Source organism: Phoca vitulina, unplaced genomic scaffold, assembly GCF_004348235.1.
Source record: "Phoca vitulina isolate PV1807 unplaced genomic scaffold, GSC_HSeal_1.0 scaffold13, whole genome shotgun sequence".
Lineage (NCBI taxonomy): Eukaryota > Metazoa > Chordata > Mammalia > Carnivora > Phocidae > Phoca > Phoca vitulina.
Window position 1 is genome coordinate 9,422,512 of NW_022589716.1, and position 20,246 is coordinate 9,442,757.

General features: G+C 41.4%; 1 protein-coding gene across 4 annotated transcripts in view; it reads left to right on the top strand.

The window, feature by feature from the left end:
- The window catches only part of RAD54L2 (RAD54 like 2), a 107,641-nt gene that overhangs the window by 38,204 nt on the left and 49,191 nt on the right, over nt 1–20,246 (top strand). The gene's annotated exons all lie outside the window — the stretch shown is intronic.

Below are 20,246 nucleotides of genomic sequence, written 5' to 3' on the forward strand. Positions count from 1 at the left end.
TTATAACAAACCACCTTGGTAGGACTGAACATGGCACTAGATTATCACTGCTTGCATCTGAAGGAGCCTAGGAAACTGTGCTACTGCTTTTCTCCAGATTCAAGAAGAATAAACATGGATCCTCTTTCTTTGCTGTACTATCTTCAGTTCTCATTCATCCTACCAGATGTCATATGGTTCAGGGATCAGTTTTCCCTCATTTATACTGTCTAGGAGTCTCTGCCCCATTTCCACTTCACCTCTGGCAGGGAAATTACCATTTTCTTTTCTTTTCTTTTTTTTTTTAATATTTTATTTATTTGACAGAGAGACAGCGAGAGAGGGAACATAAGTAGGGGGGAGTGGGAAAGGGAGAAGCAGGCTCCCCGCTGAGCAGGGAGTCCGATGTGGGGCTCGATCCCAGGACCCTGGGATCATGACCTGAGCCAAAGGCAGACGCTTAACCGACTGAGCCACCCAGGTGCCCCTATTTTATTTTTTTCTTGATATCATTTGCTGTCCACTGCTAGTTTATTCAGTTGGAGTCTCCCCAACTGGTTCTGTAGTTCCTTTCTATAAAGTAGAATAAGTAGAAATAATGGAAGGTAGTGCTGGAAGGGTACACCATCAGACTGCCTTGCTTGGCTCTCATGGTTCTTAAGATGGCATTAGAGTCCCCAGGTATCTGCATCACTTTTTGCTTTTTATCATTTGGGTTCTCAGAAGTATATTTTCAGGCACCCCCTAGAACTCTTGTCAGTTTTAGATTGGATTTTAGATGCTGCTGGTGGGTATAATGGATATATACACATTGTCTTTTCTCTTAGCTTTTTGGAATTCTATTTTCCGTATTAGGTTCTTAATTATTAAAAAAAAATCGTATGCTTCAGTGGACTTTACTATTATTTATTTAGAAGCGGCGAAAATTGTGATTTGTCTCAGAATAGTGTAGCTGTGCAACTGGAGTGGGTTTTTTTGTTGTTTTGCTTTTTTAGATTTTATTTATTGAGAGAGAGAGAGATAGCAAGGGAAAGCATGAGTAGGGTGGTGGGGAGAGGGAGACGCAGGCTCCCTGCTAAGCAGGGAGCCCGACATGGGGCTCAATCGCAGGACCCTGGGATCATGACCTGTGCCCCTGTAACTGGAGTTTTTAAAAAAGAATATTGATATAATTCTCAGATGACATGATTTTTAAAAATTTGAAATGAGTTATTTTTATTGCTTATGAAGTTCAGAGTGTTAAAAAAAATGTTCCATAGGTACTGTCTTCTTCTCTTGCTCTGCTAGGTTCTTGGAATTTGATCAAGGATCCTTTTGATGTTTCACAGTAGTGTTAGAGCTCTACTCACCCAGTCACTCCCAAGTAGAATTGATGCTTCTGTTACTTGTGGCAACTCCGCTGCTGTCTTAGAGCTTCTAGTTTTCCTGGTTCTCTTATTTTGAACACTATGCAATTTTGCTGAACCATCTGAGACCTGCCTATTCAGTCTTGCCCTTCCTGCCTTGGCTTGCTGGTCATCCCACAGTCTTAATGGGTAGAGCAGCCAGCTATTCTAAAATTAGAAATAGCTATGAATAGTCTTAGCTGGTATAGTGTGATGTGGCCTTTTGTTGTCCTAGAGCAGTGGTTCTTAACCTGGGATGATTTTGCCTCCCAGGGGACAATTTACAATGTCTGAAAACAGTTTTGACTGTCATGACTTCTGGAAGGTGAGGGAAGAATACTACTGGCATCTTGTGGGCAGAGACCAGGGATGCTGCTAAACATCCTACATTGCATAGGACAACTCCGTCCTACACATAGTTATTGTCCCCAGATATCAATAGTGCTGAGGTTGAGAAACCCTTTCAAAAAGGCAACTGTTACTTCAGCTCTTTTTATTTGAAGTTTCATCTCTACTGGATGATAATAACTCACTTTTATAGTGCTTCCTCATCATTTACGCAAACATCTGAACAATCATACTAACCTTTTCAAAGAACTGTCTTTTGGTTTTGGTGATTCCCTCTATTTGTGTTTGTTTTCTTTGTAATTTCTACTTTATAATATTCTTCCTCCTACTTCTTTTGGGTTTATTTAGCAGTACTTCCAAACTTCTTAAGAATGTGCTTACCAGGGCGCCTGGGTGGCGCAGTTGGTTAAGCAGCCAACTCTTGGTTTTGGCTCAGGTCATGGTCTTAGGGTCATGATGTCGAACCTCAGGCTCTGCGCTCAACAGGGAGTCTGCTTGAGATTCTCTCTGCTTCTCCCTCTGCCCCTCCCACTCGTGCTCTCTCTCTCAAATAAATAAATAAATCTTAAAAAAAAAAAAAGGATGTGCTTACATTTGTTCCCCTAATAAAAACAATTAAAACTATAAATTTCCCTCTAAGTACTGCTGTAATTCATCCCCTCACAAGCATTTTGACACACTTTACCCTACTTGATCATCTTGATAATCCTATGTGTTAGGTAGGGCAGGTACATTTTAGAGATAAGGAAATTGAGGCTCAGAAAGGCAAATGGCTCACTCAGTATAACTTTGCAAGAAAGTGGCAAAGCTGGGCCTTTGGTTTCCAAAGTGGTGCTCCTTTTCCAAACCCATGCTGCTTCTGAGACCATAGATTCATATCCTTCCCTTGCCTGTAACGGGTTGCTTTCTCTCTTAGTTGGTGCTGTCAAGAAAGAAGCTGATTAATACTGTTGACCAGAGATGAGAGGACAATTAGAAGTAATAGTAAAGGCATAGTAGAAGGGCAAGTATGACATATGCTAGAGAATGATGACCTATCTTACTTGGTGTAGAACTGGACACATTAGGGGGAAGACCAGAGTGAGACTGGAGTGACAGCCTGGAATTGGGTTGGAGCGGGGGGAGTTTAGAATTTGTTTTAAAGGCAGCATGGAATTGATGGAAGTTTTTACCAAGGAGCATTCATTAAAACTTTGATTTTTAAGAATGTTATTTAGCAGTGTACAGAAGAGATGGCCTGTAGATAGTGAAGACCAGTTAGGTCTGTGGTAAAACTTTACGGGAAGGGTGATGAGATTTTGAACTGTTAGGGTCAGTTGACCTGCATAGGAGGAGTAAATGGTCAGATTTGTTGCAGTGGAATTTATAGGACTTGGTGACTTATTGCATATGTGGGGCAGGTTGAAGACAGAATAGGTGAAGCCTGGGAGGATGATGAAATCTTTACAAAGGTGGGAAGAATGGGATAGATAGGAAGTGGATGGAGGAATTAGGGATATTTTTAGCTTTGCTGCATTAAGATGGGGCATTATCTCCCCCTTGATATTGACCTTTGAATGTTGACTTGTAGGATAGTAGTCTGACATCATGGAGGCTTTGGCTCTTGGGGAGCAGCACCATGATTTTGTCTTTTAAAAGGTGGGGAGAAGACAGTTCTTTCCATTTCTAACATATTGGGGGGCTCATGGAATGTTGTAAGACATTTTGATTGTGTTTTCATTGCCCTGTTTTTCTCTTCTCCTAATGTCTGTGTTGGATTTTCTCTATTCTCTTGGAATGGTGGGAGAAGTTAGGTGTCAGCACCTTTGGGGTCTATCATTATCAGAGGCAGAAGTTCAAGACCTGGTGCCTGTGGGGTGCCTGTGCCTGGGTTGTCAGTCGGTTAAGCATCTGCCTGCAGCTTGGGTCATGATCCTGGGGTCCTGGAGTTGAGCCCTGTGTGTGTGGGGGAGTTCCCTGCTCTGCAGGGAGTCTGCTGCTCCCTCTCCCTCTGCCCCACGGCCCCCGTGCTTGTGTTCTCTCTCTCTCAAATAAATAAATAAAATATTTAAAAACAAAACAAAAAACCTGGTGCCTCTGGAATTGGCTTTCCTTATGCAAAGTGGTCTTTCTGGCTCAGTATTTTCTTCTAGCTCAGCTTCGGGTCCAGTGTCTTGCCCCAGATAAGGTACTTTGAAATATTTAGATGAAGGGAACTCCTAGAATAATCTAGCTTTTACCAAAAAAAGTTTGTTTTCAGTTGCCATTTAATGTGAATGTAAAAGTGTGACACGGCTGGTTCATGTCAGAGTCCTATGCTTACTTGGCTTTGTAAAGAGATTTTCCTTTGCCATGGTGGTTTGTTGGCACATTTGCTTTCCTCAGTGTCACTCCACTCTAAGCCTACAGTAGATTCTTCCTTTCATGGCTTTGGCAACCATAAGTGATAAAGTTTAGATCAAGAGATATTTCCAAGGGTTTTCCTGTCTATACAAATGGCAAAAATCTTAACATCTGTTTCCCCAAGGTAGCTTCTTGTACCCCTGCAGCAGGAAGACGTGGGAGAAAAGTAGCAAAAAACCTGGGTCTAAATATGCCCTTAAAGGTTAGATGAAAAAAAAAAAGGTTGGATGGGTGGAGGAGATGCTTAAAATTTTAAATGTTTGTTTAGGGGTGCCTGGGTGGCTCAGTCGTTAAGCGTCTGTTCAGGTCGTGATCCCAGGGTCCTGGGATCGAGCCCCACATCGGGCTCCCCGCTCCACGGGAAGCCTGCTTCTCCCCCTCCCACTCTCCCTGCTTGTGTTCACTCTCTCGCTGTGTCTCTCTCTGTCAAATAAATAAAATCTTTAAAAAACTAAAATAAAATAAAATGTTTAACAAGAACTTCATGTGTTTCTTATTAATATTCATCTGGATTAATGGATCTAATTCCTGATTTCGCTTGTTCTGCAGGTGTGTGATGAATCTTAGTTAATAATATGATCCCCCTTCCACTACCACTTGCACTTCTTATAGGCTACCTTTATTCTTGTGAAATATTTGCAGGGAAAATCCAGATGCCCCACTTCTTTCCTGTGGTATTGGTATTTTTATTTCATTACTTGTGCGGGTTTCTCTGGTCTTCACCTGGTTCTCCAGCAGGGTTCTGGGGCCACCACCACCCTTTTCTTCTGAGAGCATTCTACTCATCCAAGCTGTTTGGCCCATGTTGTGAACAGCCTTGTTAAGCTAAGACAAGAGTAGGGTTTTTCTAAAGGAATTTTACTGGAGAAAAAACCAAAGCCCTAGCCAGAAACTGCAGACTTAAAGAACTTACTGGTTATTCTAAGAATGATTGCTTGCCAAAGGATTTTATTTCCAAACTTGGCTCCCCGGGTTGTGGTAGGCATATTGGGAGTTTATGGAGCTTCAGGATGAACACGACAAACCTTGTTGGAGTGCCAGTTTTATCAGGCAATTGGGGGAGTGGTGTTGGGGGTTGAGAGTTTAGTACTTTAACTGGTAAGGAATTAAAAATATTTTTGTAATGAAAATTAGGCATAGGAACCAGAATTCATATGCATTTTTAAGGTAAAATAGGACTTTTTTCAAATAAATGTTAGAGTTTGAGTACTTTTTGTTTTTGTTTGTTTTTTAAAGCTTTTATTTGACAGAGATAGAGCACAAGCAGGGGGAGCAGCAGGCAGAGGGAGAGGGAGAAACAGGCCCCCCGCGGAGCAGGGAGCCCAGTGCGGGGCTCGATCACAGAACTCTGGGATCATGACCTGAGCCGAAGGCAGATGCTTAACCAACTGAGCCACCCAGGTGCCCCAGTTTGAGTGATTTTTGAATGGTACCCTGAGAGTCCCAAAGGGATAAGAACATTTTCTGCAGGCATTTAGGACTCCTCAGTGGAAAAGTTTGAGAAGTCCTGGTTTAGGTTAGTCAAGATCTGGACACAGGCTGCCTTGATGAGTACATCTTTTTAGAACGTGAAGACTGCTTTTTTGTTTGTTTGTTTTATTTTTGTCTGTTTTACATGGTGTATCAGGATACTGAGATACTGGAATTGCAACTAGATATGTTCCTTCTGGAACCTGCTTCATAGCCATCTTGTTGACAGAAAGCTAACCTCCTGCTTGTCAACTTTGGCCTCAGGCTGACCTCCTTCAGCTTGGACCACTGGGTAGGGAAAGCTGATCTCCTTCTTACCCCTAGATCTCTGACTCTTCTGCAGGGAGTTTGTTTTTTGCTTTTTCTCTGACCCCTTTCTATTTGTCTTCTTTGCTTACAATGTAAAGAATCAGGGGTAAGGTGTTCTAGGGCAAAGGCCCTGGTGTGGGAACAAATGTGCTTAAGAACCAGGAACGTAGAGGCCATGGTGTCTGGAGCATAGAGAGTAAGGGCCAGAGTGGTCTGGGATGAGATAGGCAGGGGCCTGAGCATGTAGGGCCAGTGGTGGCAGTTTGAAATATACCTGGAATCCTGGGTTTATTTGTTTGGGTTCTAATAGTTGCTCTTTCAGATTCTCACTGTGAGTTCTGGACATATCAGTAAATAGTAGCAGTCTGCAGGAAAAGTCATGCTCTCTGAGCAGCTGGAAGTAGAAATGTGGGGGAGCTTCCAGAAATTTGTACTAAGATCAGAATGGGTGGTTTTGTTTCATAAAGAATTGCACCTGGGAGGAGTGATTTCAGCAGTCTAATGGGAATCCTACCCAATGTTCTCTCCCTCATATGGAAGCCCGCAGAGCCCTCACAAGGCAGCATAGGTTATGGAGTTATGGTTCTCACCACTTATTATGGCCTCTCTGTCACATTAGACATCCTTATTTTGAGCCTAGATTTATTTTCTAAGAATAGTTTTAAAGAAACGTTATGAACCCTGTGATTGCCTAATGTCCTAGATCCTTCTTTGGAGAGTGCATCTGGAATTTGGATAATATTTCAAAATCTATAATGCCAAATGGCTTATTGATTTTACTGTTTAATAACTTTGTGATTATGAGTAATATGTGCTTATTAAATAAGTTTGAGAAATACAGAATATTATAAAGGACACAAAAATCACCCATAATTCCATCAGCCAGTGATAGCAAGATATTTTGTTGTAGTTTTCCTAGTCTTTTTGCTATGCAAATGTGTATTTTTACAAAACTAGAATCCTATTGTGTATCCCTTTTTGCGTGTGCCATTTAAAGGTCTTCATAATTATAATAGCTTTGTAATTCCATGGCATTTCACTCATTTTTACTTTTCTAAGTTTTTATTTTTAAAAAATGAAAAATAGAGATGCCTGGATGGCTCGGTTGGGCGTCTGCCTTTGGCTCAGGTCATGATCCCAGGGTCCTGGGATCGAGCCCTGGGTTGGGCTTCCTGCTTAGTGGGGAGCCTGATTCTCCCTCTGCTTGTGCTTGCTCTCTCTCTCACTGACAAATTAATAAATAAAATCTTAAAAATTAAAAATAAATAAATAAAAACAAAAAGATCGGTGGTTGCCAGGGGTTTAGAGAGGGGTGGGGGGTGAATTGGTAGAGCACAGAGGATTTTTAGGGCAGTGAAACTACTCTGTATGATACTTTAATGGTGGATACATGTCATTATGTATTATCCAAACCCATAAAATGTACAACACCAAGAGCGAATCCTAATGTAAACTATGGGTTTTGGGTAATAATGGTGTGGCTATGTAGGTTCATCCACTGTATACAACAAATGGACCATTCTGCTGGGCAGTATTGATAATGGGGGAGGCTATGCATGTATTGGGGCAGGGGTATATGGTAAATCTCTGTACCTTTCTCAGTTTTTCTGTGAACCTAAAACTATGGGAATATCCTGTGCCTCCAGTCTTTTACCCAGTGTTTTCAGTTTCCATTTATGATTCCTGCTTGTATCACTTATTAATATGTTGGCTGCAAAATGGTGATTTTTGTGATTCTGTATTCCTTCTACATTTATTTGTGTTTTTTGGCAAAGATGAGCTTTCCCTCCGCACTTTATTTTTCCTCTTCTTCATCATCATCATCATTATTATTTTTTTATTTTTAACTTCTTTTTATTTCTTTTTTGAAAAGATTTTATGGGCACCTGGGTGGCTCAGTTGGTTAAGCGACTGCCTTCGGCTCAGGTCATGATCCCAGGGTCCTGGGATCGAGTCCCACATCGGGCTCCCGGCTCAGCAGGGAGCCTGCTTCTCCCTCTGACCCTCTCCTCTCTCATGCTGTTTCTCTCTCGCTCGCTCTCTAATAAATAAATAAATAAATAAAATCTTTAAAAAAAAAAAAAGATTCTATTTATTTATTTGACAGAGAGAGAGAAAGCACAAGTAGGCAGAGCGGCAGGCAGAGGGAGAGGGAGAAGCAGGCTCTCCACTGAGCAGGGAGCTGGACGTGGGGCTCGATCCCAGGACCCTGGGATCATGACCTGAGCGAAGACAGCTGCTTAACCGACTGAGCCACCCAGGCGCCCGTTTTTTTGTTTTTGTTTTTGTTTTTTAATATCAGTAGGGTCTCAGATCCTTTTTAAAAAAATTCAGTGTGATAGAGGCACCTGGGTGGCTGAGTCACCCATGGTTAACCATCTGACTTTGGCTCAGGTCATGATCTCAGAGTCCTGGGATTGAGCCCTGCATTGGGCTCCATGCTCAGTGGGGAGTCTCCCTCTCCCTCTGGCTGTCCCCCTGCTCATGCTCTCTCTCTCAAATAAATAAATAAAATATTTAAAAAGTTCAGTGTGATAGAATCCATTCCTGTTGTTCATTTTGATGCTCAGATTGTCCCAGATTTGACTAGTGGGAGCACTTTCCAGCCAACTTCAGTGTTCCTTTGACATGTTCCCTACAATTTGTGAGCATTTCCTTTTCTTTCTGGCACAGGAGTGTTCAGGCCTAGCTTGTATTTTCTCTGTTCCAACCTGGGAATTGGCTTTTTCTCCAAAGATTGCTGGTTTCTTTTAGAGGGAAATGGTACTTAGAAACCAAGATCTGAGCTATACATGTGCTCATTATTACTGGGATATCATTGATTATAAGCTCTTTTGGTCTTTAGAGCTAGGAAATACATTTATTTAAAAAATTGTATTCATACACAATGCTCTAAACTTTAATCCTTCTCCCATTCCATATTTGTATCTCTGTTCACCCACAGTGAGAACCTAGTTCTCAGAATCAGTGTATTTATTCATTTGCTTGGTTTTACAGTAGGTTCAAAATAGTTTCAGATATTTCCACTACAAACAATAAATCTAAAGTTCAAGAGTTTTTTTTAAAATATATCCCACTTAAGCTATTTAGTCAGAGTACTGTATAATTGGATTTTTGTTTGTTTTTTTTCCAGCCTTATTGAGGTTTAATTGTATGCTATGTATATATCCCCAGAACTATCATCAAAATCAAGATAATGAGCCTATTCATTACCCCTGAAAGTTTCCTTATCCCCTTTTAAAGTCCTTCCCTCCTTTTCCTGCCCTCTAATCCTGTCCCTAGTGAACCACTGATCTGCTTCCTGTCCTTATGGATTATATTTTGGTATAAATGAAACCACATAGGGTATTCATTCTCCTTTGGGGCATCTGGCTTCTTTCACCCAGCATAATTATTTTAAGATTCATCCATGTTGTGTATATCAACTGTTCATTTCTTTTCATTGCTGAGTAGTATTCCATTGTATGGATATACCCCAATTTATTTATCTATTCCCTGTGGGTTCTTTCTTCTTCCCTCCCTCCCCTTCTCCCCCCGCTTTCTTTCTTTCTTTTCTTTTCTTTTCTTTCTTTCTTTGCTATTGTAAATAAAGCCACTATGAACATTCATGTAAAGGCTTTCTTTCTGTGCTATTATAAATAAAGCCACTATGAACATTCATGTAAAGGCTTTGTATTCTGTGCTTTCATTTTACTTGGATAATGGATTTTGTCATCTCTATCAGCTATCCATGTCATGGGGAATCGCATAGAACTGAGTGAGAATAGAACATAGTGACATTTTGCTAGAGACTTTCCTTTAGATTAAACATTAATGTTCAGTGAATAAGATTATTTATCTGTCTGTAGATCCAAGTGACTGTTTTCTAGCCCACAGACCACCATCTATTTGCAAGACTCTCGGAGTAGACTGTTAAATGCATTCGTTGAAATGAAGTTTTTTTTTAATGTTTTATTTATTTGGGAGAGCATGAGCAGGGGGAAGGGGCAGAGGGAGAAGCAGGCTCCCTGATGAGCAAGAAGCCAGACATGGGGCTCTATCCCAGAACCCTGGGATCATGACCTGACCTGAAGGCAGACACTTAATCGACTGAGCCACCCAGGTACCCGGAATGAAGTTTTTGTGAGGAAGGTACCTAATAGAGTCTTTTAGGAGTCAAACTGTGTAAAAAGCTGTGTAGTCCAGTAAGTTTCAGTGCCTTAAAAGAGTGGCAGGTTCCAAAGAGAGCAGAGGACATCAGGAGAGCAATACTGTGTGCCAGAGTGGCAGGGGAAAGGAATGCATTCATTTAGTCATTCAGTAATACTTATTGAGCACTTACTCTTTGCTAGGCATTGTTGTGGGTGTTGGGAATATAGCAGGGAATAAAATTGCCTCTACACATGGGATTTTCATTTATTAGGTAGAGACAGATGATAGGTACATAAACAAGGTGTCAGAAGGTTTTAAGTGCTATGAAGAAAGGGGGACTAGGTAAAGTATAAATGTGGTGTGATGCTATTTTATGTAGCATGGTCAAGAGAGACCTTGCTTGATCAGGTGACTTATGAGTGAACCATGAAAGAAGTTAGGGCTAGACTGGTGGTTGTCTAGGGAAAGAGCATTCAAGACAGGTAGGATAGCAAGAGCAAAGATCCAAAGGCAGGAGCTTTCTCGATGTGTGGAAGAAACAAGGAGCCGTGGTAACTAAAGCAGAATATCCTGCGATGAGGGTTGTAGAAGAGAGGCCATGGGATCAGACTGCATGGGACCTTATTATGTGAGGTGGGAGCTATTGGAGGGTTTGAGCAGAGGAATGAGATCTGGTCTAGGTTTTTTTGCTTTTTTCTTTTAAAGATTTTTATTTATTTGACAGAGACAGCGAGAGAGGGAACACAAGCAGGGGGAGTGGGAGAGGGAGAAGCAGGCCTCCCGCCGAGCAGGGAGCCCGATGCAGGGCTCAATCCCAGGACCCCGGGATCATGACCTGAGCTGAAGGCAGACGCCCAATGACTGAGCCACCCAGGCGCCCCAGATCTGGTCTAGGTTTTAAAATATCACTGTCACTGATATGTAGGGAACAGGCTAAGGGAGATAAGGTCAAAAGACTAATTAGAAGGATTCTGCAAAATCCAGGCAAGAGGTGATGGTGGTTTGGTGGTTAGTAGTTGGATTCTGGATATGTTTTGAAGATAGAGCAATAGGATTTGTTGATGAAGTGGATGTAGATTGTGTGAAAGAGCGAAGATAAGGATGGATTCCGAAGTTTTTGGATTGAACAACTTGAACATGCCATTTTCTGAGCTTGGGAAGATTGGGCGAGAGGCACAGACTGGGGACAGATAAAAGTTTAGTTTTGGAAACATGTTAAATTTGACATGTCTTATGCCTCCAAATTGAGATGTCTAGAGGGCAGTTAGATTATGGAATTGAAGTTCAGAGGAAAACTCTACGTTGAAGATAAAAACATGGGCTATATCTCTATACATCATGGAACAGGATGAGATCATCCCAGAGATAAGAGAAGTGGTCTGAGAGACTAAGTGCTGGGCACTCAAAGGTGGGGAGGGGGATGAAGATTGTCTAGGAAAGAAGATTGAGAAGAAATGGCTACTGAGGTAGTAGAAAAGAGAAAAATGCTACGGTTACCACCCCCCCCCCCCAAAAAAAAGTGTATTTCACAGAGGAAGTGATCAACCGTGTTAAAGATTAGCAATAGGGCCACCTGGGTGGCTCCATCGTTAAGCCTCTGCCTTGGGCTCGGGTCATGATCCCAGGGTCCTGGGATTGAGCCCCACATCCGGCTCTCTGCTCAGCGGGAAGCCTGCTTCTCCCTCTCCCACTCCCCCTGCTTGTGTTCCCTCTCTCACTGTCTCTCTCTCTGTCAAAAAATAAGTCAAAAATCTTTAAAAAAATAAAAAATAAAGGTTAGCAATAGCTAGGATAGTATGAGGAGTAAGAATTGACTGTTGGATATTTGCAATATTTGCAAACCAATCAACATGATACATCACATCAATTAAGAGAAAGGATAAAAAACCATATCATCATTTCAACAGATGCAGAAAAAGCATTTGACAAAGTACATCCATTCATGATAGAATCACTCAATAAAGTAGGTTTAGAGGGAACATACCTCAACATAATAAAGGCTTTATATAAAAAACCCACAGCTAACATCATCATCAGTGGGGAAGGAACAAGACAAGGATGTACACTCTCACCATTTTTATTCAACAGTGTACTGGAAGTCCTAGCCACAGCAGTCAGACAACAAAAAGAAGTAAAAGACATCCACGTCAGCAAGGAAGAAGTAAAACTTCTATTTGTAGATGACATGATGCTATATATAGAAAACCCTAAAGACTCCACCAAAAAACTACTAGAACTGATAAATGAGTTCAGTAAGATCACAGGATACAAAATCAACATACAGAAATCTGTTGCATTTTCATACGCTAATAAAGAAGCAGCAGAAAGAGAAATTAAGAAAACAGTCCTGTTTATAGTTGCGCCAAAAATAGTAAAATACCTGGGAATAAACTTAACCAAAGAGGTGAAAGACCTGTACTCTAAAAACTATAAAATATTGGGGCGCCTGGGTGGCTCAGTTGTTAAGCATCTGCCTTCGGCTCAGGTCATGATCCCAGGGTCCTGGGATCTAGCCCCGCATCGGGCTCCCTGCTCCGCGGGAAGCCTGCTTCTCCCTCTCCCACTCCCCCTGCTTGTGTTCCCTCTCTCGCTGTGTCTCTCTCTGTCAAATAAATAAATAAAATCTTTAAAAAAATAAAAAATAAAAAATAAAATAAAAACTATAAAATATTGATGAAAGAAATTGAAGATGACACAAAGAAATGGAAAGACATTCTATATACTTATGGATCAAAAGAACAGATATGAATAAAATGTCTATAGTACCCAAAGCTATCTACAGATTTAATGCAATCCCTATCAAAATACCAACAGCATTTTTCACAGGACTAGAACAAATAATTCTAAAATTTGTATGGAACCAAGAAGGACCCCAAATAGCCAAAGCAATCTTGAAAAAAAATTGGAGGTATCACAATTCCAGACTTCAAGTTATATTACAAAGCTGTAGTAATAAAACCAGTATGGTACTGGCACAAAACGTAGACACACAGATCAATGGAACAGAATAGAAAGCCTAGAAATAAACCCATAATTATAATTATATAGTCAATTAATCTTTGACAAAGGAGGAAAGAATATGCAATAGAAAAGCTCCCTTCAACAAATGGTGTTGGGAAAATTGGACAGCTACATGCTAAAGAATGCAAGCGGACCACTTTCTTTCACCATACACAAAAATAAACTCTAAATGGATTAAGGACCATATGAAACCTGAAACCATAAAAATCCTAGAAGAGAGCACAGGCAGTAATTTCTCTGACACTGGTTATAGCAATATCTTTCTAAATATGTCTCTCGAGGGCAATGGAAAGAAAAGCAAAAATAAACTTTTGAGACTGCATCAAAATAAGCTTCTGCACAACAAAAGAAACAACCAACAAAATTGAAAGACAGCCTACTAAATGGGAGAAGATATTTGCAAATGACATATTTGATAAAGGGTTAGTACCCAAAGTATATAAAGAACTTACACAACTCAACACTTGAACAAAACAAATAATCCAATTAAAAAATGGGCAGAACAGACATTTCTCCAAAGAAGATATCCAGATGGCCAACAGATACATGAAAAGATGCTCAACATCGTACTCATTATCAGGGAAATGCAAATCAAAATAACAATGAGCTATCACCTCATACCTGTCAGAAATGCTAAAATGAAAAACACAAGAAATAAGTTTTGGCGAGGATGTGGAGAAAAAGGAACCCTTGTGTACTGTTGGTGGGAATGCACACTGGTACAGCCACTGTGGAAGAGAGTATGGAGGTTCCTCAAAAATTTTGAAACAGGACTGACTACCCTGTAACCCAGGAATTGCACTACTGGGTATTTACCCCAAAATTACAAAAACACTAATTCAAAGACATACATGCACCACTATGTTTATTGAGGCATTATTTACGATAGCCAAATTATGGCAGCAGCCGAAGTATCCATCAGTAGATGAATGAATAAAGAAGATGTGGTATACACACGCATGCATGCACACACACATACACACATATACACGCAATGGAATATTATTCGGCCATAAAAAAAGAATGAAATCTTGCCATTTGCAACAACATGGATGGACCTAGAGAGTATAATGCTAAGTGAAATAAGCCAGTCAGGGAAAGACAAATACCATATGATTTCACTCATATGTGAAATTAAAAAAATGAACAAAGGAAAAAAAACAAAGATACAAACCCAAAACCAGACTCTTAACCATAGAGAACAAACTGATGCTTACTATAGAGAACAAACAAAGGGGAGGTGGGTGGGGGCATGGGTAAAATAGGTGAAGGGGATTAAGAATAGATTTACCTATTTTTTTTTTAAGATTTTATTTATTTATTTGACAGAGCAAGAGAGCACAAGCAGGGGGAGCAGCAGAGGGAGAGGGAGAAGCAGGCTCCCCATGAGCAGGGAGCCCGACACAGGGCTTGATCCCAGGACCCTGGGATCATCATGACCTGAGCCGAAGGCAGACACTTAACCCACTGAGCCATCCAGGCTCCCCAAGAATAGACTTATCTATTTTTTTAAAAGATTTTATTTATTTGAGAGAGAGAGCATACATGAGCAAGGGGAGGGGCAAAGGGAGGGAGAGAAGCAGACTGCCCACTGAGCATGGAGCCTGATGTGGGGCTCAATCCCAGAACCCTGAGATCATGATCTGAGCGGAAGTCAGCTGCTTAACTGAATGAGCCACCCAGGTGGCCCAAGACTAGACTTATCTTGATGAGCACTGAGTAACATATGGAACTGTTGAATCACTGTAATGTACACCTGCAATTAATATAACACTGTTAACTACACTGGAATTAAAATAAAATTAAAATTAAAAAAGAATAATTGGCTGTTGGATTTAGCAGTGTGGGAGTCCTTGCTGCCCTTGATGAGCAGTTTCAGTGCCATGATAGGGGCTTAAACAAGAACAGGTGGAGAGAAATTGGAGACCCCAAGAGTAGACAATGTTTTGAGGAGTTTGGTATACAAGGAAATGAAAAAAGCAGTAAATGAAGGGGTATCTGAGATCAAGGAAAGGCTTTTTTAAAAGTTAAAAGATTTTATCCTCTTGACTTTTTGCCAGTGGGGCTTATCAGGTAGGGAGGGAGAAATGGATGATGCAGGAGAGTTGGGGGGCAGTACATACTGGCTCAAGCCAAGGCCTGGGAAAAAGCCTTTGCCTCAGCCTTAGTGTTTGATAGAGAGGAATGCCCCTCAGGGCAAGGTAATCATCTTCATCTAAACTTCTGTGATCTTGGGCAAGACCTTGCTGAGCCTCTAGGTTCACTTCCACAAGACGAAATTCTGCAACCTGAACTCTAGATCTGTTGTTTTCTTGTTCCGGATGAAGACAGGGAAGGATGTGCATGTTTTTAGGAACAAAGAAGAATCACCAAAGCAGAGAAAAGGGCTGTGAATCAGCTTGGAAGGCCAGTTTAGCCATGTGACTGAATGTAATACAGACAGTTTAAGTAGCTCTCTATTGCATTTCAGCATTTTTTTCTCAACTTAGACGACCAGCATCTTTCCTTAAATTACAGATTTAAGACAGGGGCCCTTGGGTGGCTCAGTCAGTTAAGTGTCCTACTCTTAGTTTTGGCTCAGGTCATGATATCAGCATCCTGGGATCCAGCCCTGTGTCAGGCTCAGGGCTCAGTGTGGAGTCTGCTTGTCCCTTTCCCTTTGCTCCTCCCTGCTCACTCACTTGCTCTCTCTCTCTCTCTCTAGAATAAATAAATAAAATCTTTTTTAAAAATTACAGATTTAATGGGGCGCCTGGATGGCTCAGTCGTTAAGCGTCTGCCTTCGGCTCAGGTCATGGTCCCAGGGTCCTGGGATCGAGCCCCGCATCAGGCTCCCTGCTCGGCGGGAAGCCTGCTTCTCCCTCTCCCTCTCCCCTGCTTGTGTTCCCTCTCTCACTGTCTCTCTCTCTGTCAAATAAATAAATAAAATCTTAAGAAAAAAATTCAGATGCTTAAGCAACTGAGCTACCCAAGGTGCCTCAAGACAGACCTTTTTATTATGTATTTGTTCTATCCTCCTTCTCTCTTGCCCCAGAAAGTTGTACCACCTTTTCCTGAGACAACTTGAATATTATTGGACTGATTTTTTCAGAATAACCTAAATCAAGAGTTTAAGGTGACTTCTTTTTTTAATTTAAATTTTATTTAGTTAACAGTACAGTATTGGTTTTTGGAGTAGAATTCAGTGATTCATCACTTATATATAGCACCCAGTGCTCATCACAACATGTGTCCTCCTTAAGAATGCAAACTGGTGCAGCCACTCGAAAGAACAGTATGGAGATTCCTCAGAAAGTTAAAAATAGAACTACCCTATGATCCAGCAATTGCACTACTAGGTATTTACACAAAGGATACAGAAATACAGGTTTGAAGGGGTACATGCACCCTGATGTTTATAGCAGCATTGTCAACAATAGCCAAACTATGGAGAGAGCCTAGATGTACATCAGTTGATGAATGGATAAAGAAGGGGTGTGTGTGTGTGTGTGTGTGTGTGTGTGTGTGTGTGTGTAAACAGGAATATTACTCAGCCATCAAAAAGAATGAAAACTTATCATTTGCAATGACGTGGATGGAGCTAGAGTGTATTTCAGTCAGAGAAAGGGTGATTTCTTGTTAGAAATGAGGTAGTGCCAATTTTGATACCATTTCCTGTCCTTTTCTGCGTGCCAGGCTTAAAGACACAAAGGGGCAGAGTTCGGGTGTGCTGGGAGCAGAAGATTGTTTTGTAATCTGCATCAGGAAAGCATGTCAGATAATGACCCAGTTGTTCAGAGTGACTTTAAAGACCTTTAACCCTCCTTCCCAATAATCCAGGGGGTGGGAGCCTCTGTTTGTGGGTTTAATTTGTATTTCCTTGATTACTTAAGTTCTTAGCCTTTTTCCATATGCTTATGACCAATTTCACTTTTGAGTGAAATTTTTGGAGCACTTTTCTTTCCTTTCATCTATTTCTTACTGATTTATAGAAATTCTTCATATCTGGATATGAATCTTATTGGGTACATGTAAACACACATCTTTTCCTTTATGTTGCTTGATTTTTTTACCCTCTTGTGTTTTCTTTTTTTTGCAGTTTTATGCTCCTTTTTAAATTGTATTTTTAATGAATAGATGTGTTAATTATAATGAAATTGAATTTATTTTTTCTCTTTATGTTTAGTGCTTTAGGGCTACCCCAAGGTCATAAAGATATTCTGCTATTTTCTAGAAGCTTTAAATGTTTTACCTTCACATTTAGGTCAATGATCCATCATGAAATGATTTTTGTATGGTATAAGGTAGGGGTCAAGGTTCATCCCTCTCTTCCCCAAATATGATTATCTAATTGATCCAGCACTCTGCATTGCATTTTCTTGTACCTTTTGTTGTAAAGCGAGGCCTAGTACATACGTAGTTCTGCCTCTGAACTGTTTTTTTTTTCCCACATAACTTTCATGAAGGGAAATGGGAGTAGAGGAGAAATTATGCAGTGTGTTGGCTAAGAGCATATGCTCTGGAGACAGATCAATCACCTGGGTTCAAACTCTCTCTATACTACTTACAGCTCTTTGAGCAAGTTTCCTTATCTGTAAAATGGGAATAATTGTGACATCATCTACTTAATAGGGCTGGTTTGAGGACTGAATGAGTTAGTGTTATGTATGTATGTAGACTCCATGCCCGGCATGGAGCCCAATGTCGGGCTCAAACTCGACTGAGATCAAGACCTCAGCTGAGACTAAGAGTCTGACACTTAACTGACTGAGCCACCCAGGCGCCCCAGTGTTTATAATATGTGTAACATGAATAAATCTAACTGATAAGAAGCATTACTGGTGGGGTGAGCCCCAATGCTAGTGACTGGGGCAGTTACTGTCCTCGGGCACGACTGGGGAGGCAGTGCATTGGGTCCATATCTAGCAGGGCTCACCACAGACCTGGTGCTGGGCCTACAGCCATTCACCAACTGCTTCATCTGTCCTGACTTCAGAGTTCCCAGCAACCCTCCTGAAGGGAAGGTCTTCTGAAGTCTTAAAGTAGTCTTCGGTCCAATTTAGAGTACAGAAGCAGGATGTGCCAATTTTAAATAAAATTCCCCAAACAGCATACCAAGAGAGAAAGCAGCAGTTATTAACCTTTTCTCCTCAGATATATTGACAGGCACTGTAACCTAGCAATGTTGGGCACACACTGAAGTAAAAATAAAAAGGAAGAAACCTAGAGAAGGCTTTCAAGAGGCTAACATTTAGGCAGAGACCTGAAAGAAAGTATGGGTTAGAAGTAAATTAGAATCTAACGCTTACCTGTTAGATAAGGAGATGGGGAAAGAGGGACACAGCATCCTGCTTTTGAGGCTAGAGAGCATGGAATGGAGGGTGTGTGGGTGGAGGGAGGTAGTTGGTGGTTAGAGAGAAGGCTGGAGGCTAGCAATCAGGAAAGGCCTGATGGATTTCAGATTTTATCCTAAGGGCAGAAGGGACAATTATAAAGTGTTTTTATTTTTATTGATTGATTGATTTTATTTATTTGACAGAGACACAGCGAGAGAAGGAACACCAGCAGGGGGAGTGGGAGAGGGAGAAGCAGGCTTTCCGTGGAGCAGGGAGCCTGATGGGGGGCTTAATCCCAGGACCCTGGGATCATGACCTGAGCCAAAGGCAGATGCTTAACGACTGAGCCACCCAGGCTCCCCTTTAAAGTGTTCTTAAAAGATCCTGGGTGGGTAGAGACTGACTGGAGCAGATTCAGAAAACTCACTCTTTCTGCAGTGTGGATTGCAGGGGGAATAGTCAGGAGGCAGGGAGACTGGAGGCCAGAGCAGGAACCAGACCAGGTAGTACAGTGGTATGGAGAGAAGAGGAGAGGATATTTAGGTACCTTCTTCAGGCACAGAATTCATGACTAAATTTGAGGAGCGGAGAGAAGGAAGGATGAGGCTTTTTTCCCTTGACGGTGACCACTCAAGTATGGTGGAGGTCTAAAGAGTTGCTACTCTGTGGGGTGCAAGGTGTTGGGAGAGCCACTGTGGAATGCTCTTTCACCATAGAGACTTTGTACTTCTGTTCTTAGCCACTCTTTGTTTAATTGCCCCTTTCACCCATTAGGAAGCAAGCCTGCAGTGTGCTTCTGGATAAGTACATATTTTCTTTGCATTTTCTACAGCCCCACAGAAAAGGTTTGTTGTTTTATTTTTAATATGATCTGTCAGAAAAGGCCTTACCTGTCTTTCTCTGATCAGAGTTACTCTCCAGCCTTTTGCATTCAGAGTTAACATTTAAGGTTACAACCAACAAGACTGTTCCGAAGGTCTGTGATGTGCACTAGTTTATTATTTTGCCAAGGTGTGACTTTCAGTGATGCTCTCTTGAGGCTGGGCTGTGGGGACAGATCATTGGGCCCTGCCCTCCACAGCATCTGCTCCTCAACCTACCCTGTTCTCTGCTCTCAGATCAGAAATTCTGATCATTAAGAGTCTGAAGGGATCATTTAAATGTTTCAGTTATACATGAATGCATTTTGTGGAGGAAATTATGTGCTGTAGCAGGATTCTCTAATTGGGACATTTTACGAAGGTATCTTCTCTTTCCTCCTGTGCTTTCCCACCATGACATCTGTTGTGAAGTCTGATTGACGCTGTGCTTGTGAAACCCCAGTCTTTGTTCACAGCCTCTTCTCAACTAACGAATCCTTCTGGGAATTTGGTGGTTTTATTCTTTGTGGTTTGTAGCCTCAGTGCTTTAAAGCGTTCATTGGTAGAATGGAATAGTAAAAGGAGTTCTGTTGATTACCCTGCCCCCCCATACAGGTTACTGGCGTGCTTTTGTTTGTCCATTGGACCAGTTTTACTGTCTTCTTCACTCTTAGGTTAACAGATGCAAGAACAGATTTTGGAGGATTATCACCTTACTGTATGTACCCAAGTCCTCTCTCAAAAGAAACGAAATGAGCTGTTGGTATTTATTTCTCTTTGCTCATTCCCTCTTAAAAGAGACAGCACTTATGCTGTCCTAGTTTCCTCTTGCTTGTTGTGGACACCCTTACATGGGGCCCTAGTGGAGTTTGCATGTTATGGAAAGATTAGTATGTTATTCTGTGTTTCTGCCACCATTTAAAATGGATTTCCAGGTGGGGGAATGGGTGTGGGGCTTTACCAGCCTGAGCTCCAAAGGGAGGGGCCACAGGTCCCCAAGGCCACAAACAGGCTTGTTCTCTTCATTCTTCCTTTAAAATCCCCAC